At 41.6% G+C, this 25,926-nt stretch overlaps 1 protein-coding gene across 4 annotated transcripts in view; it reads left to right on the top strand.

The window, feature by feature from the left end:
* The first annotated feature begins 1,036 nt into the window (after positions 1-1,036).
* The window catches only part of apbb2b (amyloid beta (A4) precursor protein-binding, family B, member 2b), a 56,426-nt gene continuing 31,536 nt past the window's right edge, over positions 1,037-25,926 (top strand). For 2 of the 4 annotated variants that reach the window (XM_034688102.1, XM_034688104.1), the window contains exons 1-3: positions 1,153-1,325; positions 23,498-23,607; positions 25,787-25,853. The gene's annotated coding sequence lies outside the window, so the exon portion shown is untranslated. Of the gene's footprint in view, positions 1,326-23,497; positions 23,608-25,786; positions 25,854-25,926 lie in introns of all 4 variants that reach the window. The other 2 variants (XM_034688105.1, XM_034688103.1) reach the window with 2 other exon arrangements.

Genomic DNA, 25,926 nt, shown 5'->3' on the forward strand with positions numbered 1-25,926 from the left:
AGGATTGGCTTCAGGTGCCTCATAATGCAAAGGAGGTACTGATATTCCAACAGACCCCAAACAGGGTATTCTTATTCTATGATAATTCAGTGCTTTCAAAGAAGTCCCTTTACATCTCATATGTTGGATTTGTTCACCTTTTATTTATCTTTAGGATGGGAAGTCTGAAGAAATTAAACGAGCCCTAACCACGAAATGCAAACTTTATATAACTAACAGCTGCTGTTGGTAGTCACAGAGTTAACGTTCAGAGAAAGCGACTTGGAATGTCAACACTATCCCTCCCAAATAGATTGCCTCTTAGCCCCCCAATACAGATCGACGTGTGCAGTCATGATAGTGCCAGACTCATAACAAATCAGAGAAGGTAGTAGGGGCCGCCCCTTAACCAATCAGGACAGAGGATTGGAGATTAGCTAAGATTGGTCCGTCATAATGGGAACGAGGGGAATAACAACATTGCTTGATACAAAGGCATTGGAAAACAGAGATTTCGCAATAGTCTCATATTACTTCACTTACCGATGAGTACCGATGGGCATTATGACCTTCTCCAAACCCAGCAGAAAAAGCAATGCTTTTTACACCATTCCTACCAACAGCAGCTTTAACTGTGCCTCTGGATATCAGCATCACAAATTTTGTAAGATAAGTATAGTCATTATTTTTTCCAACTGGCACCATCTGGCAGGGGTATAAGCCAACTATTTCTATCTGGTTTTCAAAATCATTAGGTCCCCCTGCCCTTATATATAACAACTGAATTACTGGTGTGTGTGTGTGTGTGTGTGTGTGTGTGTGTGTGTGTGCGTGCGTGTGTGTGTGGCGGGGGGGGGTAATTGAAAACTTCCCAATTCAGGACAAAGTTGATTTAATTTTTGATTAACAGCGACACAAGTCTTCCTAAACCACTCCTTTATTATGGCACCACAGAGTGATAAAGAATGCCATAAATCAGTATGCAGTAAAGAGGGTGTTGACAAAAAAATCACAGAGGAGCGTTTGCTTCCGGAGCAGCGTCCCCCGGTTCCCCCTGTTGGAGAACAGCGGCATCTGAGAGGGAGGAGAAAAGGAAAACGGCGACAGAAAACGGAGGGGAGGAGAGAAAAGACAGGAGCGCAGCAGCGAAGAGGACGTGAGCACACTGGAGAGAGAGAGAGAGAGAGAGAGAGAGAGAGAGAGAGAGAGAGAGAGAGAGAGAGAGAGAGAGAGAGAGAGAGGAGGTGAGTGATGTGGTATGTTGAGAATTTTCGGCTTGAATACGGAGAGTTGTGCCCGTCACGGTACCACTGCAGTCCCTCCTCGGCGTTGAATTGAGTAGAAACGTGAGTAACTTTCCATATTCTTCTGGGCGTCGCATTGACTTGGCATCCGAGGGCCCCGCTGTGTTGCAAACAAGTCGGGAAGGTGGGGGAGAGCAGACTGGGAGGCTGCGGCGGCAGATGGGGGCATTTACAGGACCCAGCGTGTGCTCCTTTTTGACTTGATTGTGAAAGCTTGTGTGTTGACCGAGAGGATCCTTCAATGACTCCTCACGTAGAGTGTCAGAGAATGTAACATACAAGGTTGACCACCGCTGCTGCGCTTTGAGGTTAGCTCACTACTACAACTCCACTGCTAGCTACGAGGTGAGGGATTTAATGAAGGGGACGCCTGGATGTGGATACAAGAGAGCAATATAGCATAGAAGTCTTTTCTGAAACCTCCAAACTCTTACACTAGTACAGGGGTGTCAAACTCATTTCAGTTCTTGGGCCACATACTCCCCAAGTTGATCTGAAGTGTGCCGGACCAGTAAAATTTTAACATAATAACCTATAAATAATGAAAACTCCAAATGTTTCCCTTTTGTTTTAGTGCAAAAAAATCAATCAATCAATCAATCAATCAATCAATCAATCAATCAAACAATCAAGCTTTATTTTTATTGCACCTTTCATACAAATCAAATGCAACCCAAAGTTCTTTACAGCGATTGAAAAACAAGAAAGAATCAGAAATGAAACAATGTCAAGACATATTAGGGGAAGATAATAATAATAATAATAATAATAATAATAATAATAATAATAATAATAGAAGAAGAAGAAGAAGAAGAATAATAAGAATAAGAATACAAATTAAAAATAAGAATAACATTAAATAAAATAGAGACCAATACCAAAAATAAAATATGTGTAATTAAAGCTGCTTTGAGGAACTTTTGATTTATATCAATTTTGGCACCCCACTGTGGACAAAGTGATACCTCTTATCTCTTGTTCTGTACGCAAAAGTTGTGTTTTCAACAAAAACCTCACCCTGCTGTCTTTCAACAGCCAGATTTATCACTCAATGTGATTATTTGCCATGAAAACAGCCGAAAAAGGGTGTTTTTAAAAACAAATGTCAATCATGTGGTCTGACACCTACCCCCTCTCAGTGGTTTAAGGCATTACAAATGACAAAAGAGAAGGTATCAGTGTTGTTGTTTATGGTTTTGTTTTCTTTTGAAGGTCATAAAGAGGCATCAGTGTTGGTTTCAGTCTGTTTCTCAGCTGGTGAAAAACTCCTCATAGTGCCTTTAAAATAAGTTAAAGCATCAAAATTAAGAATAAAAATAGTTAAAATACATAGATTTAAAAAGGTAAGGATAAGAGTTGAACAATATAACTAAGGCTAAAAATATCAATAAAACTGAGTAGATAAATACAAATTAAATAAATTGATGAATAAATACATAAAAATAGAATAAGATAACAGTTAAAATTACTAAAATAATAAAGCAACATTTAAATCAATATTATAGTAAAAGGTAAGTAATAAAATTGTTAAACCCTACATAAAAGCCAGACTGAATAAATACGTTTTTAGTTTATGGTTGAAAGTCTCAATATCTCTAAAAAGTACAAGTACATTCTGTAAATGTTCACACTTAATGAACTATATTATTTACATAAACAGCTGCTGTATTTTTTGTCATGATGAGTCTCATAGCTGGGCTGAATATGATATTCTTTAAGCTCTGCAACCTGCTGTGAACACACCAAACACACAGGTTTCCCATTCACCTGACACAGAGTGAAATGAAAAGCAGATAGATTATAATAATGAAGAAGGTAGGGATGTCGACAATTAATTGAGTATTGATGAATTGCTAATTGGATGCTAATTGGATCATGAAGTGCTCTAAAATGTCTTTATGAATTTCAACCGGATTATGCAAACAAGTATTCTTTTTCCTCACTTTAAAGAAAAAAAGTCCCCGAGCACTGTTCATGTGCGCTCCATCAGCACTATGATTGTATGCGACCCCCAGAGGATCGATTTGAAACGGTAGTTACTTTTATTGAAAAATTGCAGTTAAAGTCTTCTCTGTAATTTGTTCACTTTGCAGAGTCATCCCGTGGGCCGGATTAGAGCCTCTGGGGGGCCGGTTTTGCCCCGCAGGCCGTATGTTTGACACCCCTGCACTAGTACTTGAAAAAAAAACTCAATCTGTAGTTATATGCAACTTCACATTGTGTGGTTGGTAAATTGACTTGCAGTCATTCAATTAAAAGTTAACCAACCACCAGATGAAGAGTAATGTTATACATGTATACTTAATTGTGTAACAAATCTTTCTCACTATGATATAATCTGTACTATCATAATGTCTTTATTTTCTTAGTTAATTACTTTAATAATGAATCTGTTTCTTTAATTGTTGTCCTGTTACTTTTTGTCAATAGACTAATGGTTTCAGAACCACAACCCTGACAGGTCAGTTTATCCGATTGTCTGGCTCCCTCTCAGAGATGCACCAGCTCCAGACTCCAGGCTGTATTCTATGTATCGTCCCATGCAGGTTTCTGTGCTGCAGGGCAACAATTTAAGTGATAAAGAGGTTCTTTGTGAGACAAACAAGCATAAAGAAGGGTATTCTCTTTACATGGTCACATTACGGAGAATAGTCTGAAGCTGTGGGCCAGGCAGGCCCCTGGGGGGTGATGGCTGAGGCTTGTATTGGTGCATGGTGCTGGCTGGACGCAGCTAGCTAATCGTTTCCAGCCTTGCTCTGGTAATTTCTGCCAGGCCCTTGAGATAATAAGCCTGTTTGTTTTATAAAAAACATGGAGCCATTTAATGGCTTGTTTAGGTCCTGTGATTTAAGGAATCTAGAGAATGATGCCAAAATGTTGCTATTATTTAGTTTCAGGAAGGTATGGAGGACAGAGAGAGGGTTTAGATATGTTGTGTCTGTACATTAAGACACAAACAAGTAGTGTTGTTGACTTTTCTCTCAAAGCACTCACTTCAACAGATTACAGATTAACCTTCTCAAGGGGTAGATCTGTTGTTTTTTGGCAGAGGTGTGCAAAGTTGTGAAATGTAGCATAGTGTCTGTTGGTAAGAAAGTTACCAGTGGACCTGTGCTTTTTATGGAGTGCACCACTGAGGCTTCTCTTCTTCCCTTTACCCTGTCTCTTGCTTTGTTTTGCATCAAATTTGCACTGTTGCTTGTTCATCTCAACGTACATTTACATTTTGCGTCAAAAGAGACATAGTGATGTAAGGCAGTACCATGTTGTCAGTCTGAGAACTCTTTTACGGTGCACTCATTCATGGTAAACAGACAGTACTATTTTGGACTGCGGTTGTGGTGATTTTCTGAGGTTTGAGCTGTGGGAACGGTTTGGTACGTCTATTAGTGCAATCCACACATGAGTGTGTCACTGAATGTACCACCAGAGTAGAAATGGTGCACTGTCATCCTGCCTCTGTCTATCCCTCCAGCCTCCTTGCCCTTCTGCCTTCCTCTTCATCTGAACTTGGCTCTTGTCTGCATTGTGTGTGTGTTAGTGAGTGAGTGAGTGAGTGAGTGTGTGAGAAGTTACATGATGTCACTGCTAATTGCGTAGGGCCTTTGGGCTGTTAAGTTGTTTTATATTCTGCCCCTCTCCCTTTTTCTGCTCTCTTTTTCACTTCGTTACTCTCCCCCTCTTTCCATGTACCCTCACCGTCCTCCCTCGCTGGCATTTCTATACACCAGGAGATGCTAAGTATGGAAAAAGTGACTCGGACATTTAAGGACTGAGCTTTGGGCCAAACACTGCAGACTGTTCTTGCGTGGTTGTGTTTGTTAAGCCTTGGCATTATGAAAGTGCCTCTGTTTCAAGATAGCCCCAATTCTGCTGAGCCAGCTTTTATCAGAGGCAAAATAAAGGAGACACGTGCATTTAAGCGTACTGTACACACTGAGTGCACATGTTATATAGTATATAATAGTCATAAAAAGTACTTCAGTGATGTAAGCTGTCACCTCCTGAAGTTGTGAGCATGTCACACACCCCAAAATACTCAGCTTGCCTGAGTGTGGATGAGTTTATCTTACCCAGACTATAAATGTGCATGTGTTTGGTGTTGGGACTTTCTTGCCCTGCGGCACCAACCTGTTAGTCTGCGTGTGGTAGAGGTCATGAACAACAGCTGATGGGAAAGGGTGGTGAGAGTGTGCATGTGGGTACATGCTTGTCTGTGTGTCTGTGTCTGTGTCTGTGTCTGTGTGTGTGTGTGTGTGTGTGCGTGTGTGTGCGTGTGTGTGTGTGTATAAGCAATCAGATAAAGAATGCTGAGATCTGTTATCACCATCCTGCTTCCCCTGTGAAACAATACCACTGGTCCGCCCTTGACCAAACAAGTGTGCATGCATGTGTGTTTATGTGTGTGTTTGTGTGTGTAGAGTCTGATCAGATTGGACAGATGAATGATGAATTAAGACTGCAGTGTGTGTATTTGTGGTAATTGTGGTAATTGTGGAGTCTGAATGTTGTGTGTGTGTATGTGTGTGCATGTTGTCAATCTTTTCCTTGATCTTATTCAATTCACTTTCAGCCCCCTATCGATGCCTCTCAATAGGGTTATTGTGCCCACTGTCAGGCAGGCTGCTGTGTGTGTGTGTGTGTGTGTGTGTGTGTGTGTGTGTGTGTGTGTGTGTGTGTGTGTGTGTGTGTGTGTGTGTGTGTGTGTGTGTGTGTGTGTGTGTGTGTGTGTGTGTGTGTGTGTGTGTGTGTGTGTGTGTGTGTGTGTGTGTGTGTGTGTGTGTGTGTGTGTGTGTATCTGTGCATTGTTGTTGCAGGGAGCAGACAGCCGTGAGGTGTGTTTGAACAGAGAAGGAGCACAGAGGCCCTGTTCATCCTGCAGGGTGTGAAACTAAATGATTGGGCCTCGTTTCTCTGTTTCCATCTGTCGCTCTGTCTGTCTGTCTCTCTGACACTCTCTGATTTCACCCGCATGCTCGTCCCCTTTAGCTCAGTCTTACTTGGCATCTTTGTTTTCTTTCTTTCTTTGTGGGTGTGTGTTTGAGTGTGTAACATGTCAGCTCCTGGCAGCCCTCCCTGATCAGCTGCCGTCTTCCTGTCAGGTCTGCCTTGTGGTTGTTGCGTCGTCAGTATGCATGTTATGCTGCCTACAAATTACCTGTGGAAGCAGGGCGAGGGCCAACAAGTTTTCCACTCTGAAAGAGGACGCACACACTCTCATACCTACATATACTTAATGCTCACACACTTCCTGCACAGAAAAACACACACTTTCCGACTCCATTGTTTATATGTTTCTGTTTCTGATGTTGTCTTTTCCACATCGCTGCACCTTCACATTTAGACCCCCATCACTCCCATTTTAGCTGCATAAGGGCTTTCTGAGTCTCCCTTTCTCTCTCTTTCTCTCTCTATAGCACAGATTTTCAAACACATACGCTTTGAAAGCCAGCATGTGATGAAAGAGGCTGTAAAAGCCAGAGCCCCAGGTGCCGCTGTAAATGGGCCTACTACAGCGAGTTCAAGGATTTCTGCTGCGCTGTCTCAAAACAAGCATCGACTTAGACTTGGTAGTCTGTGCTTCACTCTTATCTTCCATCCTGGCTGTATTCCCCAGGAACTCTTTAAACATGTAGATGTTCACATAACATACGCAGTAGTAGAGAGCCCATGGTTGTAAGGTGTGCCAAGTCAAGTGTTTGCAGCACACTGATAATAAGATAGATTGATCAACCCCTTGAGATGTATCATCTCTTTTTCGAGGGGGTTCCAGCCTGGTATCAGTCCCGATCTTTACAATTGGTGCATCTCTGTTTGACATTTATTGAGATGCATTGTAAGTAGGGGTGTAACGATTCATCTACTACATCGATTAATATTCCTACGATCCAAGTCCGACTACATCAATCTTTGCTCGGCAAGTTGGCCTTTCGGACGACATATATCGATCTAACATCGTTTTAAAAGGTAATAAAACGATTGTATCAATACTAGGAAGAACGACAATTCGATTAGTATCATGATTCGTGGTTGCAGATACGATTAAAGGACAATATTGGTTCATTTAGAGCGATACGATCTGAAACGATTCAGTGACTTAAAATCGATTTAGTAACTTTTTAGCCAAAAATTCAACCAGTGTGACTGTGAAATAAAAACCCTGATACTGGACAGTCCTAGATTCCTGTTGTTTCTTGTACGGGTGAATCAGGTATAAATCAATTATGGATATAAACAAACAAGTAAACAACAATTAATGGCAAATGCATTCACATTTTATTTGAATAACGTGCAACCACCACTTCAGGTTGAATTAACAGGAGGTTAACCTTTTCTGCTCTCATTTTCAATATAAGTACAATAAGTGCAACCAACATTTCAACAGTAGGTTTACCTGCTGTAGAACATCTTCGTCTTTGCAAAAGCCAAAGTGTTTCCACTCACTGGACTGCAATGGTGGTTTGATCATTTCTTGCTTGCTGTTTACTCCTCTACCATCCGCCATGCTATGTTTTGTTGTCTGCTGGCGCGTGGCGATGACGTCACAGACAGGCAGCCTGAATTGAGTAACGTTTAACGTCTTTATCATTGTAAGTGCAATAAAAACACATCCATATAAAGTCTGCCGTGATTAATCCAATGCGTTATTTCCTAGTATCGATCCAATCGATTTATTACCTTTTAAAACGATGTTAGATCGATATATGTCGTCCGGAAGGCCAACTTGTCAAACACAGATCGATGTTGTCGGATCATAGGAATATAAATCAATACATCGATGTAGATGAATCATCCATCCATCCATCCATCCATCTTCTTCCGCTTATCCGGGTCCGGGTCGCGGGGGCAGCAGTCTCAGCAGGGAAGCCCAGACACTCCTCTCCCCGGCCACTTCCACCAGCTCTTCTGGGAGGATACCGAGGCGCTCCCAGGCCAGCTGAGAGACATAGTCTCGCCAGCGTGTCCTGGGCCTTCCCCGTGGCCTCCTCCCAGTCGGACATGCCCGAAACACCTCCCCAGGGAGACGCCCAGGAGGCATCCTAACCAGATGCCCGAACCACCTCATCTGGCTCCTCTCGATCCGGGGGAGCAGCGGCTCTACTTTGAGCCTCTCCCGGATGTCTGAGCTCCTGACCCTATCTCTAAGGCTGAGCCCAGCCACCCTGCGGAGAAAGCTCATTTCGGCCGCTTGTATTCGCGATCTCGTTCTTTCGGTCACTACCCACAGCTCGTGACCATAGGTGAGGGTCGGAACGTAGATTGACCGGTAAATTGAGAGCTTTGCCTTCTGACTCAGCTCTCTCTTCACCACGACAGACCGGTACAGCGCCCGCATCACTGCAGACGCCGCCCCGATCCGTCTGTCAATCTCCCGCTCCCTTTTCCCCTCACTCGTGAACAAGACCCCGAGATACTTGAACTCCTCCGCCTGGGGCAAAGACTCCCCTCCGACCCGGAGAGGGCAGGCCACCCTTTTCCGACTGAGCACCATGGCCTCGGACTTGGAGGTGCTGATCCCCATCCCCGCTGCTTCACACTCAGCTGCAAACCGTCCCAGCGCGAGCTGGAGGTCACCGCTCGATGGAGCCAAAAGGACGACATCATCTGCAAAGAGCAGAGACGGAATCCCAAGGCCACCGAACCGGAAACCCTCCCCCACTTGGCTGCGCCTAGAAATTCTGTCCATAAAAGTTATGAACAGAACCGGTGACAAAGGGCAGCCCTGGCGGAGTCCAACCCCCACCGGGAACGAATTCGACTTACTGCCGGCAATGCGAACCAGACTCTGGCTCCGACAATACAGAGACTGAATGGCCCGTAGCAACAAGCCATCCACCCCATATTCCCGGAGCACCCTCCAAAGGATACCTCGGGGGACACGGTCGTAAGCCTTCTCCAGGTCCACAAAGCACATGTGGACTGGTTGGGCAATGATGAATCATTACACCCCTAATTACACTCCTCAATTATTATTAGGGCTGGAGCACCAACTGGTGCAAGGAGCTAATTATATCAGATTGAGCTATTGAGCTATATTATTAATTTTATATTGTATTCATGAATTGACTTGTATTCTAAGACTTTTTTGAAACTCCGCAAAGAATAACACAATTTCAACTCATCAAATCCCCTTATAGCCTACAGTGTTGTTAGCATTATAATTGTGCGATAATCTGTCTGCGTCATTTGGTAGTTCTATCACCAAACACTTGTCATTGGGGGTTCTGAGTAGGGATCGGTACGAATACTCTAGTACTCGGGTACTCGCCATTGACCCCATTATTCGAGTAGCATTTTGTTACTCGCGCATTTGGCAACATAACTTTAAATCATACAGCGTAACATGTGTGACCATGTGCTTTTTGTTTTTTGCCTAACTGAATATACTAGGTAGGAAAATAATTAACGGGATATAAACGTATGACTTCTCTGGCCACGGCTTCAGCTTTAAACACGCTGAGCCAGATTTCAGCAAAAAAAACAGTTCTACGGCAGCTACAGCAACTCTCTAGGAACATATTATTCCACCAAAAGCAAAAACACAACAAATATAGAACTGTCTGGACAGATGAGAAAACAGCGGAGACAGATAACAGGCAGTCTTGTATCACGTCTTTTGTTAGCCCTGTTAGCACACGTCGTTGTGATGAAACCAGAGCTGGAAGATTAGCCTGCTAATAACCAAAAATGACTTTTATTTATTCATTTTTGTTTACGGTTAAAAAATAGTAATAATTACAAGTACTCGAGTAGTTGTTCATTAGGTAATTTGAGTAATCGAGTACAAGGATTACTGTAAATTCCCATCCCTAGTTATGAGCTTTTCCAGATTTTTTTTGTAGAAACTGTCAAGCCTTTACTGTTGTTTCTTACATGTGTCTTTGTTAGCAGGAGCTTCCTTCTCTTCTTTCTGTCGTATCATTTTCCCTCACAGGCCCTGAGCCTGTAAAAACGATTTAACCCATTCCTTTGTGAGTGCACAGGATGACAGGTGATAGGAATGTTGAATCACGATCGCAGTCATTGTGGTGATTTTGGTTCCTCACCAAAAAAGTTCCCTGTGCTTACATCATATCCTGTGGTGGTGGGAGTAATAATAAGTTAACAATGTGGGAAGGGTGTGATGGAGTGCCAATCTTTTTACTGTGATTCATAAAACTGCAGTAAGAATTTGATTAGGGTTTTGTGTAATTTAGTAGTGTTACTTTGATAAACCGCACTGTGATGGAATTTGCCTCTTGGCTTTTTTTTTTGCACTGCTTGGCAAACAGAGTGGAGAGGCAGTCTTGGCCCTTTGTGTGTGTGTCTGCTCCTAACAGTGGTGGTGCAATGCTGGTCCACCAGCTGTGGTCAGCTTGCTGTATCATCCCCATCCAAAACCAAGAAGAATTCACTGCTAATGTTTGGCGTATACAGAGATTTTTAGCTGGAAGGAAGTCAAAGAGAGAGAGACAGAGAGGGAGTAAAAAAGCAGGGATTGTGAGTGAGGGAGAGTGGACAAGAGAAAGCGAGTGAGAATGGGGGATGATTTAAAGTGTTGGAGAGGGAGCAATCATTACAGTGGTGTCTGTGGTTCCTTTGGCAGAGATGGGACATTCCTTTTCTGATGAGTCACTCTCTCTGATTCCTTTTCTTTCCTCACATCTCTCGTTCTTAAGCTGGTACCCTTCCCCCCTCCCTTCTTGTTTTCAGGCTGTCTCCTCTTCTTACCGTCTTCCTCCCTTTGACGTTGCTGTTTGCAGCTTCTAAAGTCAGAACTTCAAGTTCATCAGATCACACCAGGCTGTGATAGCAATACAATCTAGTGACATTATCATGGAACAGCTTGTCAAAGTCCTTCCAATGAAATCAGAGATAACAAGGCCATGATGAACTCTCTCACACACACAAGATGCACACACAAACAAACACACACACACAGCCTGAGTAAGAGCTGTGTCGTTTGTGTCTAGACTTCCCTGTCCTCTCGGATGTCCTGTCACAGCTCGGCTATATATAGGGTGCACACAGTCTCTCTCCCTGTCTCTCTCTACTGCTTCTTGCTCTTGGGTTGGGTCTGACAGGCCTTTTGTGCATGTGCCCGTCTATCTGCCTCTCTGTGAGTTTTCACCTGAACAAAGAAGATGGTTCATACATGGGGGGGCTGCCCCTGATGCAGAAAAATCAAAAGAGCACTTAAGTACTAAGTTTTTGTGAGTCAAAACACTCACAAAGAGTCACTAGGAATACATTTTATGTGAGCTATATCTCTTACTGAAAGCAACTACTGTAGAAGTAACACAATACATAAAGATTAGGGATGCACCGAAAATTCGGCCCCTGAAAACTTTCCTCTGAAAATGGCCCAAAAATGCATTTTCGGTTTTCGGGCCGAAAGGCTTTTATCACCAAAACAACACGGCAGAAACAGAATGTTGTGATGACGCAAGAAAAAAACGCTGCCAGTACGCGCTTGTCTGGATAAGGGCCAACGTGTCTGCATCCATTATTCCTTTATTCCTTTAATTGCAGCATTAAAGCGTGTTCTAAGCAAAGAGGTTGAGACGGACCACGGAGTGAAAACAATAAAAAGTACACTCTTAGAGTCTGTCAGCAGACGTTTCACTGAGATCTATTCGGATCCTCTGCAATTCATCGCGACTGTACTTGATCCGCATTAGAAAGATCATTACTTGGATGTGGGAATAAAGCAGCACATACAAGAAATGATCCAGGCCGCGATGGTTGCGGAGAACCCGCTTGCCTTGATTTTACTGAGGTTAGTACACAGTAGGGATGCAAAGTATTTTCCGTGATGAATCTTTGGAAATGTTAACGATCTTTATCGATTAATCATTTTACAAAAACGTAAAAGTTTTTCCATGTCAAAAACAATTCCAAATGCGTCTTTTTTTTTCCTGAATCAAATTTTCTTTCACGACACAATGTATATAACTGACAGTATTGAATAGCTACGGATTGTATTGAGGCGTACAAAATGTTAAACAAGCTGAATATTAACATGTGGAGCAGGTTTATGATCTCCGAGGACATACAGTCATAAAAGTGAAGGCTCAGACTTCAACAAGGGAACTGAACAGAAACATATTTCAGACTCACAGTGTCCAGTTTTCTGTCTACTTGTTCTTATTGAGAAAAATAAGCATGTGAATGCGGTCAGGTGTCGGCTGGGAGCGCAACTGGGTCATAATCAGCCCGCAGGCGGAGAAAAAAAGCGAACGTGGAGACCTGTCCCTCAGCCGCAGCCCCCAGCTGAGCGTCTCAGCTGTATACAACACCTTTAGTCAGCTGATTCACATTGAAACATGCTTTTAACACCTCTCTGATAGCTGAACGAAACATAAGACCACATGATGTTTGTTCCACATGATATAAAATTGAAACAAAAAAATGTGTTCGAGTAAGTTCTTAACAATCAATTAATCAATAGTCGATTAATTGTTGACATCCCTAGTACACAGTCATAGCCATAAATGCAATGGTACTAATAATTGGCATAACAGTTTCTTTCGGTCTTTCGGTTATTGGTTTTCGGCCTTGGTTTCCTCATTTTTGGTTTTCCGTTTCGGCCAAGGATTTTCATTTCAGTGCATCTCTGATTTTGTTTATTCATGTCATGAGGCTGATCACATCCAATAACAGTGAGGAAATGGTTATCTGTCATCCAATAGATAGAGTTGATTGTGAGAGATGAGTGTGTGTGTACTTTGAGGTAAACACACTTTTTTTATCCACATTACTTTCATTTTAGAGGTACCTAAACCCAGTGCATCCAACAATAAGTTCATAAAACCACACTGATGTAAACTAAAATGGCAAAAATCATGCAAGTACATCAAACATGTTGAACTGATTTAAATTCTCCACCTGCAGCTGCTGCAACTTAAATATTCGAACACATTTTCCAAACTAGAGGTTAATGTTTCATTGACCAAAATGTGACTCTTTTTCTTCCGGCCAGTGTGCAATACTTAAAGGCACTGTGAGGGGTTTTCATGTTGTGTTGATTCTCGTGACCCGTCAGGATGAAATCGGCAGTGTTTTTCTGGGATGACGTGTTTGACTGTTTTAAAGATGTGGCTCTGGCCAAAGTGTGCATTGGCTGTGGAAGCAAATAAATGTAAAACAGATTTTCATTTTCAAGCTACTTTTCTAAGTTCAAGCCAACTTTTTGCAGGAGGTAGAGATGAGGAAATGTAATGATTTGTTGCTTTGTAAGATTAACTGTTACATGACAATGACAAAGCTTGATGAGATAATACAATAGTATAATTTTATGTTGTCAGTCAAAAGTGAAAGCCTACACACAGTGCCTTGCAAAAGTATTCATACCCCTTGAACTTTTACACATTTTTTCAAGCACAAACTTAAATTATTTTTGGGGGATTTTATGTGATAGACCAACACAGTAGGGCAGAATTGTGAAGTGGAAGGAAAATGATGCATGGTATTAAAGATGTTTTACAAATTAAAAACTGAACAGTGTGGCGTGCACATGTATTCATCCCCCTTTATTCTGATACCCATAAATTAAATCCAGTGCAACCAACTGCCTTCAGAATTCACCTCATTAGTACATAAAATCTACCTGTGTGTACTTCAATCTTAGTTTAAATATTGCTGTTCTGTGAAGGACTCAGAAGTTTGTAAGAGAACATCAGTGAACAAACAGCATCATGGAGACTTAGGAACACACTGGACAGGTCAGGGATAAAGTTGTGGAGAAATTTAAAGCAGGGTTAGGTTATGAAAACATATCCCAAGCTTTCAACATCTCACGAAGCACTCTTCAATCCATCATCTGAAAATGGAAAGCATATGGCATGACTGCAAACCTACAAAGACATGGGTGTCCTCCTAAACTGACCAGGCAAGGATAGCATTGATCAGAGAAGCAGCCAAGAGGCCAACGGTAACTCTGGAGGAGAGATCCACAGCTCAGGTGGGAGAATCTGTCCACAGGACAACTATAAGTTGTGCACTCCAAAAATCTGGCTATTATGGAAAGTGTCATTATTGAAAGAAAGCAATAAGAAGTCACGTTTAAAGCTTGCCACAAGCCATGTAGGGGACACAGCAAACATGTGGAAGAAGGTGCTCTGGTCAGATGAGACCATAACTGAACTTTTTGGTCTACATCCAAAACGTTGTGTGGCAGAAACCTAACACTGCGCATCAACCTGAACACACATCTCCACCAAGAAACATGGTGGTGGCAGCATCATGCTGTGGGGAGGCTTTTCTTCAGCAGGGACAGGGAAGCTGCTCAGAGTTGATGGGAAGATGGATGGAGCTAAATACTGGGCCATCCTGGAAGAAAACCTGTTGGAGGCTGCAAGACTTGAGACTGGGGCGGAGGTTCACCTTCCAGCAGGACAACAAACCTTAACATACAACCAGAGCTGAAATGAAATGGTTCAGATCAAAGCATATTCATGTGTTTGAATGGTCCATTCAAAGTCCAGACCTGAATCTTATTGAGAATATGTGGCAAGACTTGAAAAAATTGCTGTTCTCTATCCAATCGGACTGAACTGGAGCTGTTTTGCTCAGAAGAGTGGAAAAAAAATCTGTCTCTAGATGTGCAAAGCTGGGAGAGACAAACCCCAAAAGACTTGCAGCTGTAACTGAAGTGAAAAGGTGGTTCAACAAAGTATTGACTCAGGGGGACTAAATACATATGCACACCACACTTTTCAGTTTTTAATTTGTAAAAAATCTTTAACTTTCTTTTGCAAGGCACTGTACGAGTCCATTTATTGAAAATGTCCTTATCATTTAGATGTTATTGAGAAGTTCCTCGATACCAGTAATGTTTTCCAGAATTTTCACTGTGGCTGCTCTGATGAATTGATAGATGATTCAAATCACATGGCAGGGTGACTGTGAACCCCTAAGTTTGTCTCTGTTTATCACTACAATGGAAAAAGTGATAGCACTCAAAATTATAGGAAGCATATCTTTGTTGTGCTTAAGTTTGGTTGCTAAATGTTTAGTCTACCAAACTACTTGTGTACCACACACTTCAAAGATGCTCTCCCTTTTATCAAGTTAACATATTGCGCTCTGTAACACAATAGGACTTTACACGCTTTACTTCGTCTCGAAATGTGAATCTTTGAGAAACTGAAGACTCATGAATACCGTTAAAGTAATGGAGTTTAGTAAGGCTAAGTTGGTTACCCTTTTATCAAAGTGTGCTGCACTCAACTTAAACTAGAGCCTTGAATATTTCTAAATACTGAAGTTTTTATTGGCTTTCACAAAAGGATGACCATAAGCACATGACAAATAAAAGTACAGACGTGGCTCTACTTGTTGTTCTCTGTCTGTGCTCCTGGCTCTGCTTGTTGCCTTCAACATCCCGTCCAGGAAAGAGCTGCGGTCTCATTACAGCAAAGTCGCAGTGGCTGCTCTGCTGGCTCATGTGTGTTCCACACAGGGAGCAGGCTTTAAGGGCTGAAATGGGACTTCCCTCCTCTCTGTATGTTTTGCTTGGTGTCGGTGTGTTCCCGCTGTGCTCTTTCTCCCCCTCCCTCAACCTCCACCCTCACCCACAGGAAAGAGGGGCTGTGTGAAGCTTGAAAGAAGGAGGGGGGAGATTTGGAAGAGGGGGGAGGGGTTGCAGCACATTCACTCCCAAGTTTCCCAAATCCAGGAAGTTGTCTCTTGGCTTATGGTACTGAGATGTAGCAATTCAGCGTAAGGGTTTCATTGTCTGAGTGTGTTTGGGGTCAGATTTCTGAGTCAGTTACAAAACCCTTGAACCCCCAGCAGTGTTTTGGCTGTGTTATCTGGTGTAAAATGAACAGGAAAAATCAGTGCGAGGTGAAGCTGCCTTACCCTTTCACCGTGAAGTCCATTATTTCAGTGCAATATATAACTTTATGCTTGGTCTATGACACATTGCATAATTATTTCAATGTAATAAGTATATTTGAGTCCACTCTCGCCTTTGTCTGCATATTCACACACTTATTATTGTGGACCTTTGTTTGCACAGGGTCAGTGAATGCAACGTGTACACACATGTCACATATCTCTAACCTAAATTCCAAAGGTATGTGAATGTGTGTTGCTGTCTGCTCCTTTTGTTGACCAATTAAAGGTTGTTTGCCCCCAGTCGCCCCGACCCACCCACCTAAATAGAGACATGCCTTAGATTCTTTGGCACACCCTGAAAATTCCTCTCTGTTTTCCTTTCTTTTGTGGTCATTTTGGCCTCTCACTTTGCCTCACATGTAAGCCACGCCAGCGAAAAATGATACCTTCTGCCATATGTACAACATTGAAATGTTCATAAAAACTCTCACACACACAAACACAGAGCTCGTAAGTGTCGGACTGTGCTTCAAACTGTACAAGTGGAATTATAGTGGAGCTATTTCTGTCTGTCCTTCGCACTTGCTGTGCGCTGCTGCTGCAAGGACGATGTATGGCCGTGGGATTGCGCTCAAACCACACAGCTCTCTGTCTGAGTGTGTGCGTGCATGCGCATGAGCGTGTGCATCTGACTGTGTTTGTTTGTCAGTACACAAGACTGTTTGTTTAGGCTGCAGTCCCAGTCATGGTGTTACTTTGTCTCTGTTGTTTCCCGTTATTGACAATACAAGGATGCACACACAGGCATAGAAACACACACATTAGGCCTCCTTGCTGCTCTCCCCCCTTCCGCTATAATTCCTGAACCAGATCCTGTAGATGGCTGCTGTTTTCCCCTCTGCTTCTTAGCATGGACACACACAACACACTCTGAGCTCTGAGGAATTATATCATTCAATCTTTAGGCCACTAGACTGGGCCAGTCAGAGGACATCTGTACGCTTTGTGAAGGATTGACTTATGTGTATGTTATTTTTGTGTGTGTTATTCCACTGCATATAGCCCTTTATCCAACATGGATCTAATACCAGCTGAAATCTATTTAGCGTTGGCTAACTGATTCCAATCACCAAGAATAACCTTGATACAACCCTCTATATCTGTACCTAGGGCTGGGCGATAATTTGGTAACGATAATTATCACAATATAATTTTTCTCAATATAAATACGACAAAAGTCGCAGGGTGAGAGGTAGGCGGGGCTTAAAGCCGCTTGGATTGCAATGTAAACAGCTGAAACGAGTGACAATGACATGGAATAAAACGTACACATCTTACTTACTTAGCACAGTCAGAAATTATGGATTCAAGAAGTTTATCAGAGAACTAAATCCAGGTACAAGCTAACAAACTGTCCAGTTTCTCCAACTTTCAGTAGGGACCAAAAATCTGCCTTTGAATTTAAATGAAATACTGATTTGATATTTATCGTGGTAATTATCGATAGATAGATAGATCTTTATTTGTCCTTAATAAGGAGATTTGTTGTCACTGTCTGTACAAGAATACATGTATAAAACACAAATAAAAACAATAACATCCACCCAGCCTCACAACAGTGGTGCACATCATCCCACATATGAACACGTAGGACACATATAAACACATTGGACACATACCAACACGTAGGACACATATATGCACACCGGACACATTACATTGGCATTTGATTTAGCAGTGCTATGGCCGACGGGACAAAGCTTCTGCCAAACCGGGCTTGCCTACTGTATGGGGATCTGTATCTGCGACCAGATGGGAGTAGTGTGAAGACTGAGTAGGGGGTGTTGGGGGTCCAGTGTTATTGTGCATGCTCTGCGTATGATGGCTCTGTTGTTGAGGTCAGACAGGTTTGCGATATCAACTGATATGAAATATTTTATCATGAAAACATAATTTCCAATATCGCCCAGCTCTATTTGCACCTCAGATTGAACTTTGCTCAAAATAAGGGGCTTGAGCAGAAATGAAAACTAGAAACAAAAAAACGGTTTAGCACCGGCAAGGATCAGATCTAGAGCAGCCTGCATGTTTTAGGGCCTGAATATTCTTTTAAATATCCTGTTAAAACTTTTTATTCTCTAGATTGGAAGTATAATTGAAAATGCTGCATAGCCACTTTTCTTATGAGGGTGGTTCAGACCCTCGAATAACTGTGCAGTCAGGGGACCTGGCTCTGAGTGAACAAAGAGGCACATAAAACAACCAAGAGTCTGCAATGCAGGCTGGTCCCAAGCCTTTAGAAATTTGTGCACATTCAAAATGCAGAAGAATCAATTGTGATTAATACAGAGGGTGAATGTAGATCAGCTAAATATGCTCAACCTTTTTTTTGTTTTGTTCAGGAGTCTTGCAGGAGAATTCTGAAAAAAGCCTCTCAAAGTGCAATGCTATGGATTATATGTTCCAATTAAATGATTGAGCATGACACAGTGGTTTTCCAGCTTTAAGGATATGTGTTCTTGATTAGCATTGTTGCTAACTTTCCATCCTTGTAGTTGAAGTAGTTTGCAGCTGGGTCCGGCCTTCTCCACAGCCAATGAAAACAAAGCCAAGAAAGATCTGGGAAGATTGCCCTGTATTGTACAGCTGGCTTACACGTTCACGTCCTGATCCAAAAAGTTAGAAAAACACCCAGTTGCGTTTTCTATTCTGCACGCCTTGCTATGTTGACAGGAGTCCATCCATTTTGTTTTCTATGGCCTGGCCTCTTACTGTTCTGCTTTCTTGTCACTCTTTTTTGGTAACAGATGGGCTTTCTCACGAGCAGAGGGGGAGAATGAGAAGTGGGGGGAAAAGTGGCAGTAAATCAGGGTTGTAGAGAGAAACGGGTGGTTATATGAGAGTTTACAGACCTTCTTCACTTTTAATGAGAAAAGACAGCAATTCTCTCCTAAACAAAGGAACGAGGGAGCGGTGGGGGGGGGGTTGGAGGTGAAAGATGAATATGTTTGGAGGAAAGGAGGGGAAAGAGGAAATGGGCAAGAAAATGGGAAAAGGAAAGACGTAAAAGTCAAGTGGGATTAGCAGAGGAACTGGAATGGCAAGAAAAAACCTTGAGAGGGAAGGGTAGGAAGGAGGGAAGAGAGAGGCCTATCAAACTGTTGGCACGCATCCACTTGGCATATAGATTTAAAAGCAATCTGTCTCTGCTGCACACGGTCCTGAGTCTGGTGAATTCTGGTGGTTACACTATGCACACACGTTAAAAAAGAAACAGAGAGAGAGGTGGAGCGTTTGCAGCTGCTCCCTTCATTCTTGGTGGAGCCAGACCTCCCAACATAGTGATAACACTTACATAAACGCAATGGCACACATTCAGTGGGTTGGCCAGTGGGTCAGAAGTCAAAGGTCACTGTCATGCTGTGACACATCCTAGATCATATTACCTCCCCTCCCCTGTGTGTTTTTGTCTGTCTGTGCGAATATGTAGCTTTAAGTGTGTATTCGCACAGAGGGCCTGCCAGTCTGTCTGTCTTAGTTTTTCACATGCATTTAACTGTTTACAAGGGACGCCATGTGGAAGCTTCACCTTCATATTTGCTATTTATGTGTGTGTTTGTGAATGAGTGTTTGTGTGTGTTGTCATTACAGCCCTGCCCACAGAGGGGCCCTGTAATTATGTATAGTAGACCCCCTTTTCCACACGAGAGGACTGCAGGGAGCCCTTCATGGCTACTGAGGCTCAAAACAGGCCCTCAGATCACCGTTATTCCACCTAATCTGAAGCCATATCCAGTTGTAATATTGATTGAAAGTTACAGTTTTGCTGCATAAATGCTGTTGAACTGTAGCTCCACCCAAGTGCGAAAAGAACTTTACATTATGAATTACACATGTGTCTGCAGGCAAAAGACTTGATGTGGCAGCTTCAGTGCAGTCTGTAGTTAGAGTGTGGACAGTGACACAGTGTGTTGTTTTGGCTCCACTCCAGCAAACTGGGCTCGCTATGAAACAATCACTGCGGTTAAAGTGGTAACTTTAAAGATTTTACACATCAAAGTGTGTTTTGTAGGTCTCAGGGAGTAGTACTGTATGTGTTTGTTACTACAGAGGGAGCTGTATAGAGTTTGATGAACTCAGTGCGGGTTGAGGTTGAAGATTACAAGTTTGGAAATGAAAAAAAAATCTGGATATCTGTCAGGAAAAAGAAGGGAGTTTTCCAGATCTCTGTGTCCTGCTCCTCATCTCATTTTAAGCTTCATGATTAAGGATTCATAACCTTAACCCATCTTATGGCAGTTGTGGGTAACAATCGCACCATATCACAACAAGGAGGAGGAGTTCTTGGGATATAAAAGATACAATCTTGTGTTCTGCTGCATCGATTTAGTTGTGTCCAACCTGAATCTTACGGTTTGAAAAAGATTAATGTAGAGTAATCTTAATAAGTGCGACTTTAGATGTTACATCCATGCTTTGTTATTGAACTAGACAATTGTCCACTTTTTTATATTTTGCCTTAAGTATTAATGCAGTAGTTTTCCAGACTATTTAAACCACAGAACTCCTTCAAATGAAGTTATTTTTGTTTTGCTCCACATACCTTGTATATCTTGTATTATCCTTAATAACAGGTGAGTTGTTGTGATTAGCGATTGTATAACTGAGTATAAAACAGTTTTTTAGCTGATCCTAAAATTTTCTTTATTTGTTTTTACTTGATATTTTTTTTAAATTACAGACAACTAACAATGTTTCTTCTAATTGTATTACCTTCACTTCTTTGTTTTTTCAAGATTTGTTTTTTATTGGCAAAACATAAACTTTACAATACAGGTCCATTATTTCAAACATCTTTTCATGTTTTAAACATAGTCATATGTATGCATATACATACAAAAAATAAAAATACATAATAATAATAATAATATATACATACATACATACATACATAAATTGAAATAATAAATATATACTGAATATACATACATACATACATGCAGACACATACAAATAAAATTAATATAAAAGATAATATTAAATAAAATAATTTTGATGTACTTCTAATAAGTAAACAGATAAATAAGTAAACAATAAAGCAATTAATATAACAATGATAATTCAATTAAGAGTAATAATAGTAATACAAATATGAAAATAAATGTATATTCAAAGTAATGATTAAAGAATCATGAAGAGAAAATATATATATATATTAATGTACTTAACACACATCTAGTTTCCTGTAATTTATCTTGACAACGACCATTAACGTGGTAGAATGTTCAAAAACAAAAACCCACAACAAATGAATAATCAATATGGCACCACCCATGACCTGACCCCAAGGCGCGAGGGTGCTCCAGAGCTTTCTGTCTAAGTGTGGGAATATGTTTCTCTTTGTATTAATAAATCTCAAATTCAGTGAGTCACTTGAGCTAACACTGGACAGGTTTGATTCAGCTGCTGAGTGCACCTCTGTTAATGATAACACACCCTACATGTAAAGCCAGGTGAGCGAGGCTTTTCATGGGAAATGATTCATATTCTTTAGTGTAAACAACGCTAACAAATACAGTCTTGCACACAGAGGCACACACATGTTCCCAGGTATGCAGGCCTGTTGTAGCAGGATTCATAAACTTGGCATGCCTTGTAATTTTAATCTCAGAATGCAACATTTTTATTGCAATTTTATGATTCACTCTCTTTTAACATCCTCCTTTCCTTTTTTCTGTCTTTGCCATTTAAAAAAAATACTGCAGTTCTTCATGCTTTTATTTGTTCCTTTTTTTGTTTCTCTACGAGTTGAGTGTGTAACTTCCACAGTACAGTCCTCTGCATTTTCAACTTTAACTTTTGATTTTGCCTTTTCTTAAACCTTTAGCAAACAGACACAGCTGGTTTGGGATGGAAATTATACAGCTGCTCCTCAGATGTCGTTTTTTTTTTCACTACAGTCAAAGTAACACCTAGTGTTGCCAGACAAAGCAGATGTTGTTTGTCTGTTATATCAGGAAACCGTATGCCCAGTTAGAGATCGTGGCAGATCTACAGTTCTTCAGTCTGCTGGATAGATTAACCCGCACCAGTCAAGTAATTCAACATTCATATAAATGTGCATTTTTCCAAACTATGAGTAGTTACATAATCCGTAAGAATACAGACTGTTATGTAAGCTTTGGGAGTCGTCGTCATTTATTATATCTTGGGTTTACATTTTTGCCAGTTCCCTCTGTTTCGAAAAGCACAGGGCATTTTATTTCTGTTGTTCCACATTCTAATCTTACAGTGCTGGCGTTTAGTGGCTTATTCTGTACCTGCATGGCTTAGTTATGAAATAATCATCAGGTTGATTAAGTGCAGCTGAAATGCATTCTAAAATGGGATTAAAAATATAGAGCATTGCTAATTACATAGCAGCTTTATTGTGCCCTTATTTATTAAAGGTGACACAACAAATCTTCTTCAGACAGCCAGGAAAGTGACAGCTCACACAAAGAAAAACAGTTAGCTTGATAGATTAAGACTTTAAATGATTTTCTCTTTGCAAAATGAACCGCCCACTAAATACAGCTCCATACTTTATGCTTGCACTTGCTTTAATCTCTCATTCTTTTTTCTTACAAAGAAAGAACAATGGGGAAAACAATGCCATGGTTCGGATCATTACATGGGAATTTAGGACTTCTGCAAAATGTGCAGTTAATAAATTCATCAGTAGTGTGATTTGCTAACATTTCATTATTTTCTTGCAACACACTTTCACTAAAATCATTGCTGGGTTTTTTCAGCCCTTCACTCGGGGATAAGTGGAATTTTATTGTTCATTCTAACTCTGCTTATGATCGTTCTCTCCACTACTCCCTGAGTATGTGTGTTGGTGAGAACTGTCCACAAGTCTCGACTGCATTATGCAGTAGTGTGTGTTTGTGTGTGTGTTTGTTGTGTGTGTGTGTGTGTGTGTGTGTGTGTGTGTGTGTGTGTGTGTGTGTGTGTGTGTGTGTGTGTGTGGTGTGTGTGTGTGTGTGTGTGTGTGTGTGTGTGTGTGTGTGTGTGTGTGTGTGTGTGTGTGTTACTTGTAGAAAGCAGAATAGGGGCAGTTTACAAGTCTCCCGTGGTATTAAGTTTATGACGGCTCCAGTCAGCGAAGGGTTGGCAAGGCTGCACCAAAGAAAGAAATATGAGCTCTATACAAAATGGGCCTCACACACTCGCACATATACAAACCTACGCTCACCTTGTGTATTAATGTTTGAACGTGTTTGTGAATAATTGATGTTTCTGTATTATTTGTCCCTCTGGTGTCCTGCAGTCCTGTGTCTCTCTCTCTTCAGCCCTCCCTCTTTCTCACTCTCATTAATCCTGTTTTATGTTTGTCTCTCCCTCAGGACAGTGCTGCTGCTTCACTGGGGCCCTCGTGATTGGATGAATAGAGAACTTTTGAGAACCAGTATGGACCCGCTCCATCCTGGAGTTACCCACAACCCATAGTTCTTTGGTAAGTAGTGAACTATAAATTGAAAGGCAGTATGCTTTTAGTTTAAGTACAACCCCAGTTTGGAAAAGGGTTAGGACTCTGTGGTTTATTAAAATATATGCTCATTTCAAATCTGATGCCAGCAACACGTCCCAAAAAGTTTTGACAGGGGCATATTGGCATTGTGTTGCATCATCTCTTCTTTTAACATCACTCTGTAAATGTTTGGGAACCAAGGAGACCAGTTTCTGGACTTTTGAATATTATCCTTTTCTTGCATGATACAAGATTCTAGCTGTTCAACAGTTCAGGGTCTCTTTTGTCATATTTTTTGTTTCATGGTGTGCCAAATATTTTCATGGGGAGACAAGTCGGAACTACTGGCAGGCCACTTTAGCACCCAGACTCTTCTACTACAGAGCCATGCTGTTGAAATATATGCAGAATGTAGTTTGGCATTGTCTTGCTTAAACATGTAAGGTCTCCCCTGGAAAAGGCACCATCTCTATTGTGGCATATGTTGCTCCAAAATCTGATTATATTGTTCAGGCTTAATGGTGTCTTCCCAGGTGTGTAAGAAACCTATCCCATGTTCATGCCGCACAGTCATCACAGCTTTTGAACTGTGCTCTGCTGAGTCATCTCCCTCCTATTTAAAGCAGAGGATAAAGCATCAATCATTTCCAAACCCAATATAATATTTTGTCTTATCAGACCACAGGACAGTTTTCATCTTTGCGTCATTCCGTCTTAAATGGTCTCAGGCCAAGAGACTTTACCAACGTTTCTGGATCATGTTTGTTCTTAAAAAGCTTTTGTGGATGCAAAGACCCAGAAAGTGCACTGACAATGGTTTTTGGAAGGGATTTTCAGCCCATGCAGTGATTTCCACTGCAGAGGCGTGTCTGTTTTTGGTGCAGTGGCACCTAAAGGCTGATTTATACTTCTGCGTCAAATCGACAGTGTAGCCTACGCTGGAGGTCCGCATAGCTCCCGTACCTACGCAGAGGCCTATGCACGTAGCTGACGTGCACCTCCTCCAAAATGTAACCACGCGTAACCAAGCCATGTGATTGGTCCGCTCGTCGGCTTTTATTTCACGCATTTACAGCGCTTCCGGGATTCCTGCTCATCGGCCTGCACATCAGCCATGTATTTCATCTCCTCCTCTCTATTCTTCATGTAATCATGTCTGTATGATAAACAGCAACATGTATCAGCTTTAGATTAACATAACACGCTCTGAATCGATGTGGAAAAGTAAACAGAGATCGTAGCGGGGCCAGAAGCAGGCGACCGACTATCAGAGAGACCACACTGCCCTCAAGCATTTCGGCGGAGAATTGCTGCGTGACACGGACACATGGGCGCACCAGTATGTAGTGGTCATGCCCGCGTCAGCCCCTGCTGTGTAGGGGTGACGCAGAAGAATAAATCAGCCTTAAGGCCCTGAAGATCACAACCATCTAGTATCTGTTATTTGGCCTTGTCCCTCTTGCACAGTGATTTCTCCAGATTCTCTGAATCTTTTAATGATATTATGTACTGTCGAAAAAATCACAAAATGAATTGGAATTTTACGCTGAGGAACGTTAAGCTGATATTTTTGAGTCTTTGAAATGTGTTACTGTCATCTTATTTAAAATGAGCCTACATGTTCAATAAAACAGGAATTTCTTTTCAGTTCAGCATTTGATGTGTTGTCTTTGCATTTGTTGCGTTTAACAGAGTTTTCACTAAATATTTAAAATCTAAGTGAGCTCATTTATCCTATAAAACTTCCATAACACATAAGGTCATAATAAAGATAACAAAATCTGTCTGTGGGCTGTATTAAAGGAAGAGTCACATGAAGTCATGAAAGTCATGAAGTCATGAAACATGAAGTCATAAACGACTAAAGATTACTTTAGTCTTCTGTGCTTTCAGTTTCTTATTAGAAGTCAATTTGATTACACAAGGAACTAACAAACACAAGTCCCTGTGTGCTATTTGTACTCAAGCATTCATATGATTTGGACCGCCTCTGTTGAGTCCCTTCACTGCCCTTCAGTGTTATATTGTCTCCATAGAAACCAGCTGTAGTTGGGTTCCACATGGGTGATTGTGGTCTCCGATGGCGACCCAAGATGTGCGCAGGATTCTTAGCATTCTTCTCCTCATCATTCTTTCACTTTTTTTCTCCCTCTGTGGTGTTCAGATCTGCAGCTGTGTCCACCGAACCCTAAACCGTGACCTGCACTGGTCTGTAACTGACCTCCCGTCAGGTACAACACACACGCACACACACATGCACACACGCATGCACACACACACACGCGCAGACGCACACTCGCACAC

Source organism: Notolabrus celidotus, chromosome 7, assembly GCF_009762535.1.
Source record: "Notolabrus celidotus isolate fNotCel1 chromosome 7, fNotCel1.pri, whole genome shotgun sequence".
NCBI lineage: Eukaryota > Metazoa > Chordata > Actinopteri > Labriformes > Labridae > Notolabrus > Notolabrus celidotus.